Raw genomic sequence first — 7,305 nt, 5'->3', positions numbered from 1 at the left:
GGCTAGAGTCTGGAACCAGCTTCCAAGAGAAGTGGTGCTGGCTTCTACCCTGGGGATCTTTAAGAGGAGGTTAGATATACACCTTGCTGGGATCATGTGACCCCAGTAATCTTTTCTGCCATGGCAGGGGGTTGGACTAGATGATCTACTCAGGTCCCTTCCAACCCTAGAAACTATGAAACTATGAAATTGACCCGATCAGAATCAAATGCTTCCCTATTCTCACAGGCCTACTGTTCACCTCCTCCCCAAATGGTGCTGCCCAGTGCAATAGCCTGAGAGCTGAACTTGCCTGTGAAGACTGAGGCCAAAAAAGGCATTGAGCACTTCAGCCTTTTCTGCATCCTCTGTCACAAGGTTGTGTCCCCCATTCAGTAGGGGATGCAAACTTTCCCTGATCCTCTTCTTGCTACTGACATACTTATAGAAACCCTTCTTGTTACCCTTCATGTCCCTTACTAGCTGCAATTCCAATTTCACTTTGGCTTTCCTGACTTCATCCCTGCATGCCCAAGCAATGCTCTTATTTTTGTTTATATTTGCCCTATTTATTTGTCCAAGTTTCCACTTCTTATAAGCTTCCTTTTGGTGACTTAGTTTACTGCAGTTTCCTGAAAAGCCAAGCTGATCTTCTGCCATACCTGCTAGTCTTTCTGTGCAGCTGGATAGTTTGTTCCTCCACTCTCAGTAAGACTCCTTTAAAAAGTACAGCCAGCTCTCCTGGGCTCCTCTCCCCCTCAATCTGTTTTCCCAGGGGACCCTGCCCATGAGTTTCCCCGAGTGAGTCGAAGTCTGCTTTTCTGAAATGCAGGGTCCTTATTTGCTGTTCTCCATCCTTCCTTTCCTCAGGATCCTGAACTTAATCATCTTGTGGTAACTGCTGCCTGAGTAGCCATCCACTGTTATAGTCCCCACCAATTCTTGACCTGCTGCTCACAAAACAGGGAAGAAGAGCATAGACTCTAGTTGGCCGCTCCAGGACTTGCATCAGGATGTTGCCCCCAGTAGTCTCCAAAAGTTTCCTGGATCACCTGTGCACCTGTATTGCCCTCCCAGAAAATGTCTAGGTGATTGAAGTCCCCCATGAGAACCAGGGCCTATGATCAGGAAACTTCCGTTAGCGGTTTGAAGAAAGCCTCATCCAACACTTCCTCCTGGTCTCATTGTTCTACCCTCTGAGCCTAACCCAGAGACTCTCAACAGGTGTATCTCCAGCTTCATACTGGAGTTCATAGCAATCATATGGCTCTTACATGAAGTGAAACTCCTCTTCCTCTTCTTCCTGCCTGTCCTCCCTCAACAGCTTGTACCTATCCATGACAGTGCTCCAGTCATGCAAGCTATCCCACCAGGTCTCTGTTATTCCAATCATGTCACAGTTCCGTGACCATGCAAGGAATTCCAGTTCTTCCTGCTTGTTTCCCAGGCTGCATGCATTTGTGCACAGGCACCTGAAACAACTAGTTGATTGTCCTGATTTCTCAGGAAGTATGAGAGCACCTCCCATGTTGCCACCTCCTGCTTGCTTTTCCTTCAAGTCTCCCACTTAGCTCAGGATTTTGCTCTCCATCCCTCTGTGAGCCTAGTTTAAAGCCCTTCTCACTAGGTTAGCAAGCCTGTCTGCGAAGACACTCTCCTCTGTCTTCATCAGGTAGATCCCATCTCTTTCCAGCAATCCTTCTTCTTGGAAGAACATCCCATGGTTGAAGAAGCCAAAGCCCTGCTGGCAGCACTATCTACACAGGCAGGTGTTGATCTTCAGGATGCACCTATTCCTGCCTGAGCCATTTCCCTTGACCAGAAGAATCAATGAAAACACAACCTGAGCCCCAGACCCCCTCACCCTTGCACCCAGAGCCCTGTAGTCACTTTTGATATGCTTAGGGTCTCCTTTGGCAGCATCATTGGTGCCCACATGGATGAGCAGAATGGGGTGGAGTCAGAGGGTCAGATGAGCCTCAGTAGTTTCTCCATGACATCTTGGATTTGGGCCAGGCAACAGGTCAGGTCAGCAGATGGTTCCTGTGAGGGGGGCCATGGCTTTGCCGTACCCTCCGCCTCCCGTGTCAGGACTCTTCCCAGTAGCTACGGGTCGCTCACCTGAGGGCTGCACGCGTCCGGTTTGCCTGCCATGACTTTGATTGTAATCCGGTTCAGTGTTATCTGTCCGGCACATGCCAGTCCAAAGGTGGGACTCCTTGACTCTCGAGGTCCCGCGTTGATGAGGGCTCCGCTGCCCCTACACCCTCGCCTGGTCCTCCAGGTGGTGGCCGCCTATCTAGGTCAGCCACCTAATAAGGTATCTCTCAAATTAGTCAAAAAAAGGAAAACCACCAAAGAGACAACACAAACAGGTACGGCCAGGGATTCTTCAGAGCTTGGGGCCCGCTTCAATCCTCCTCGGACATCCTCCGCTCTTTCCTTGTATGCCATGGGGTTGAAACCCCTTTTCCAGCTCCCAAGGAGTTCTTTGGTACCCCCCCAGGGCTCCTCGTGACCCCTTGGTCCTTTACTAATGGAGCGGCAATCTCACAGCGTGTGCCTGCCCCTCTATTATAGTCTATACGGTAGCCGGGCCTACCATGGTCTGGCCGGTCCCGGTGGTTTCCTACCATCAGCAGCCTCGCTGGGCTGGTTGCCCGGGTTCACAAAACCCCGCAGGGGATTACCCTTGCGCCAGAAAGTCCGGCCACGCTTCAGGACGGGGCGCCTCCGCCCGAGCGTGCTCCCACCGGTGTCCGCTTCCCCACCAGACTCTTCTGGTTCCGCTGCCTCCCGTCCTGGCGCCGGCATCTCCTTTATGTTGGCCCTCGCCGTCTGGGCCCCGCCTTCTCCTGTGCACCTGGAGAAGGTTAGTTTGCGCCCCGCATTCTGGGATTGAGTGCGGGGACCTAGGGCAGTTGCGCCGGGGCGGGAAGCCTTGGAGCCCGCTCGCTCCTTCACTCCCTCACAGTTCCCTCCATCCCCTGCAGAAGGGAGTTTCCAATCATCACCACCCATCACTTCTTCTTGGTGGCAATTGAGCCATTCAAAGTTTGAAGTTATTGATCCAGCCCCTTATAAACTGATGATAAGCACAACTTGTAGATTCTGGTTCTGCCTTAAAACATTATTTGCGAATGTTTGATATGGTTCTCATCACTAGTTTTCTTTAGGCATGAGTACATAATATAATCTAAAATCTCTCTTGGGATTCCAACAGAAAGATTATTTTCTTTGTTATTAGTTGGTATACTTCCCAACCCAAGGCAATATTACTATCTTTTAGCAGCAAGATTCTCAGTTTGGCTTTACTGTTCAAAGAGACAGATACTGGTAGTTTCATAAGCATCTGAAAATGAAATGCTTAATAAAACTACTGAGCATTCTGAGCTTTGGAATTCTCTGGAGAACTTTAAATTGAAATAAAGGCTGAGGGGAAAAATTATGTAGACAAGACTTTCACAAGGGTAAGGAAGTTTCCCCAAAATTCTAGTAAAGTAAGTCATCATGTCAATATAAGAGGCATTTGTATTGCATTCTACTAACATTTCAAAAAGCAAATGGCTAAAATCTTTGGACCAGAATCCACTTACTCAAAAATACAAAATTAGAGTCATACTACTGCAATTGCACCTGGGCAGCATATAGCCTTTCATGTGCAAGATTTACCATCAAGAATTTTATAGTGCATGTGAAGTGTCAAAGACAATCAAGGCAAGGCAACTGTTTCCATTGGGTTTCTTCCCATCTGAAACTATTTCTGCAAGAAGCACTTTCTTGCCATTGACAAGGAAAAATGGAAATAAGGTAGAACAATGTTGTGATCCTGTAACAGTAATACCATGTTAAGGCCAGAGCTGAGGAATTTTTCAAGAGGGAATTAAATGTTTTAATCAGGTTGTCAGGATTACTCACTAAGCCACAACACCCAATAAATACTTCTCTTCTATGGAAATTTAAGAATGTAATATTTTTACAGTGTTACTCAAAGCACAATTTATATTAGAAATGATCATTGCACTCAATCCACCTGGCAGAAAAATCAAGGATTAACTGGTAACTTGATTTTAAACTCAGTATTTTAAACTCTGTATTTCCCATCTGAGGTTTTCGGCCCTTCACAGATACTAGGGTTGGCAAAGGGGCTGAGGAGAGGTAGCTTGCATGTACTATGACAGAATACACCCTAAGAGTGGCTATCACACCCCTGGTTGTCTTAGTCCTGCCCTGCTCTTAATTTAGAGTTTCACAGTCTAGCCCTGGTGCCTCACCCACAATGCCTTGATGTTAATAAAGAAGTGAGACTGGCCTTAGAGGCTGATATGCTCTGCATGCTCCTTCTAGTTCTCTGCTCCTCTGTTGGCTTGTCTTGGCTCACTTGATTTGGGGCTCTGGTATCTCTTTTAGCTGGGGCTCCAACCCCGCTGTATATAGTCCTTATTTGTGGCTCAGGCCCCTCTGGGCCTAACTGTCTGAAATTTGTAGCCTGTTCTCCCCTACCTTTGCTTTGCAGGTATTACTTGACTACTTTGGAGGTGCCCTCTGGTAGTACAGCAACACTTGGCCAGCTTGGGCCTCAAACCTTTGTTGTGGCTTTGGTCTTCTCAGCTTCAGCCCCTTTTTTCTGGCTGTGCCCCCTCAGCCTCAGTCTACTGCCCATAGTCTTGCTCTTCTTGGGGTTGGGGGCCCCTGGTCCTTCCTCATTGTCCCAATACTCCCTGGTGCCCCTGGCAAAGGCAAGGCTTCCTGTAGTTTTCCCCAGTGCCCCTGGCCCAGGGAAAGCTGCTCACAGTTCAGCCCTGGCTCTTACAGGGCTCTGCTGGGTGTCCCTCAGGCAATCCCATGGCCTCCTTACCAACCCTGTCAGCCACACTCAGTCCTCCAATTCATCTATGCCAGATGCAATGCTCTCCTAACCCCTCCTCCGGCATCTCCCAGGGTCCTATTGAGTAGCTGCTGGGTCTTACAGCTTCTCAAGGTACAAGTGCTGCCTGGGTTCACTTCTGTTGTTCCCCAAGCCAGCACGAGTCCCACTCAGCAAGAGTCAGAGCCAGAATGAGCTCTATGGTTGAGGATCCAGGCTTTTAGTATGCTGGGTGCCACCCTGTTTGAGTCATGTGGACTTCCCCTTGGCCAAGGGTTCTTATTTAACCCAGAGCCCAGCCTGTCTTCAGGTAGCTTAATCAAGCTAACTGCCCTTTACCTCTATGGGGTTTCTGCATTGGCTTGTTATTCTGCAGCTGACTCCTGCCCAGCTGCCTACTTAGTTGCAGCTGTCCAGTACTGGTTTCCTATCTTTCAAGTAGCAGTGGTCAATGACCTCCTTCAGGGATACTGGGAGAAAATTGGCTCTAAACAACAAGGCCCAGAATCAAGATACAGATACATTGAGCTAATCTGTAATTTGTATTCCTGCCCTTTTACTCCAGGATGACTTCATAGCTATTTACAATGCCATAAAAAGGTAAAAAAGACTAAGTAAGCCCTGCCCTTCCTGGTCAGTTGTGAGCCTATAATTTGTGGTAATGGCAATGTTAGTATCTGGATGACGGGTGTTATGACACGAGGCTTAAGTGTTTCAAATATGCTACAAAAATGATGCTAATGCAAGCATTAACCTTGCAATTCAAAAGGAGAGAGCATCATTTCAGCATTTCAAACCCAGTGTCTGTGGATTTCCCACTGCATTGCCTATTTACTTGCACTTTGTATTACAAACAGGAAAGGATTGGTTTTTAATAGCTAAAGAACTTGACTTTAAACATTCTCAAAATGTTTATGAAGTGGTATTGTCAATATTCAGTAATATAATACAATATTTACTTGATTACAAGACAAGTTTTTTTTCCCTAAGAAAACAAGGGGGAAAAGATATTCATCTTATAATCATATACAAAGAAATCTCATTAAATACATGGTCATTAAACTGCTGTCAAAAGCAGTATATGCTCAGTAATGGAAACCAACTATGAAGCTGATTTAAATGCAGCCAACACTAAGCATGACTATAAAACACATGGGCCATATGGAGCAAACATAGGGATGTGACTAGGGCTGTGCGAAATGGCACTGTTCCATTTCGCCTTGAGTTTCAATGGTTTGACAGACCAGCGTTTTGTCTTAAATTTCATTTCAAGTTGAAAAAGTTGTTCCATTCCGTTCCAACAAAACAGAAAGGCTGTTTCAAATTTTGCTGGGGATGGAGAGTCAGACCAGCTGGGCTGACTTCCCATCCCCAGCGCTAGATTGCACCAGGGGCCAGAGGCAACCCAGCTAGGCTGCTTTCCCGATCCCCAGGCCAGATTGCCCCGGGGGCAGGAGGCAGCCCAGTTTGGCTGCTTCCCCGACCCCTGTGCTAGATTGCGCTCAGCTGGGCTGCTTTCCCATCCCCTGCGCTACATTGCACCGGACTGGGCTGCTTCCCTGAGCCCTGCACTAAATCACACCAGGGGCAAGAGCCAGCCTGGCTGGGCTGCTTCCTCAACCCCTGTACTACATCATGCTGGGTTGGGCTGCTTCCCTGACCCCCACACTAGATTGTGCCGGGGGTGGAGGGAGCCTAGCAGGGCTGCTTCCCTGACCCCCACAATCTAGCATTGTGGGGGTCAGGGAAGCAGCCCTGCTGGGCTGCCTCCCACGCCCGGTGCAATCTAGCCTATGGTCAAAACGTTTAGACTTTCAAACCATTTTCACTAGCATCATTTTGTTTCAAGGCTATTTCAAGGGCTTTTGTTTTGTTTCAGTTTTGCTGTTTCAACCTTGAAACTGGTCAAAACTGTCGAAATGAAACAGTCGGTGAAATTTCGCACAGCCCTAATGGGGAACTTTTTGTGTGTGTGTGGCCCTTTAAAAAAAAGGGGGGGGGGCAGTTGCTTCCCCAGGAGGGAACGAGCACCAGGCCTGAAATACCAGCCCAGCACTCAGAGGCCAAAGCAAGCTGCGCCACCTTCCCCTGGTGCCAAAAATGATGATGGAAACCTTCTATTTTTTTTTTTATTATGAAACAATGAAAAGAAACTACATTAACATAAAACTTGACAACCTCCACTACAACAATGCCTTATTCTTCTTACACCCTTTTTCACCATTAACACATTATCTCTCATGAACTACCGCAACCCAGGAGGAAGCAACAACTTTCACGCTATCCCTTTGTCTTTTTGATATAGACACTGCCATTCTTTTTTCCTCCATCTTTTTTCTGCCTTCTCATTTTCCAGCTTATCCACATAGCATTCTAATTCATAAATTGCCTTCTCCAAACATTTTCTTCTGGTGAAAGCCAGTCCCTTTGACCATCATTAGACTTCTTACCTTCCATAT

General features: G+C 47.4%; 1 long non-coding RNA gene across 1 annotated transcript in view; it reads left to right on the top strand.

Annotated features, from left to right (window-relative positions):
• The window catches only part of LOC109318286, a 21,232-nt gene extending 16,196 nt beyond the window's left edge, over positions 1-5,036 (top strand). Inside the window, exon 3 of the long non-coding RNA XR_002103219.1 lies at positions 5,025-5,036. This is a non-coding gene — a long non-coding RNA (uncharacterized LOC109318286). The remainder of the gene's footprint in view (positions 1-5,024) is intronic.
• The last annotated feature ends 2,269 nt before the right edge of the window (positions 5,037-7,305 follow it).

This window comes from Crocodylus porosus, unplaced genomic scaffold (assembly GCF_001723895.1).
Source record: "Crocodylus porosus isolate Cpor-Errol unplaced genomic scaffold, CroPor_comp1, whole genome shotgun sequence".
NCBI classification, from domain to species: domain Eukaryota; kingdom Metazoa; phylum Chordata; order Crocodylia; family Crocodylidae; genus Crocodylus; species Crocodylus porosus.
The sequence above is the reverse complement of the archived record's forward strand: the minus strand, read 5'-3'. Positions and strand labels throughout refer to the sequence as shown.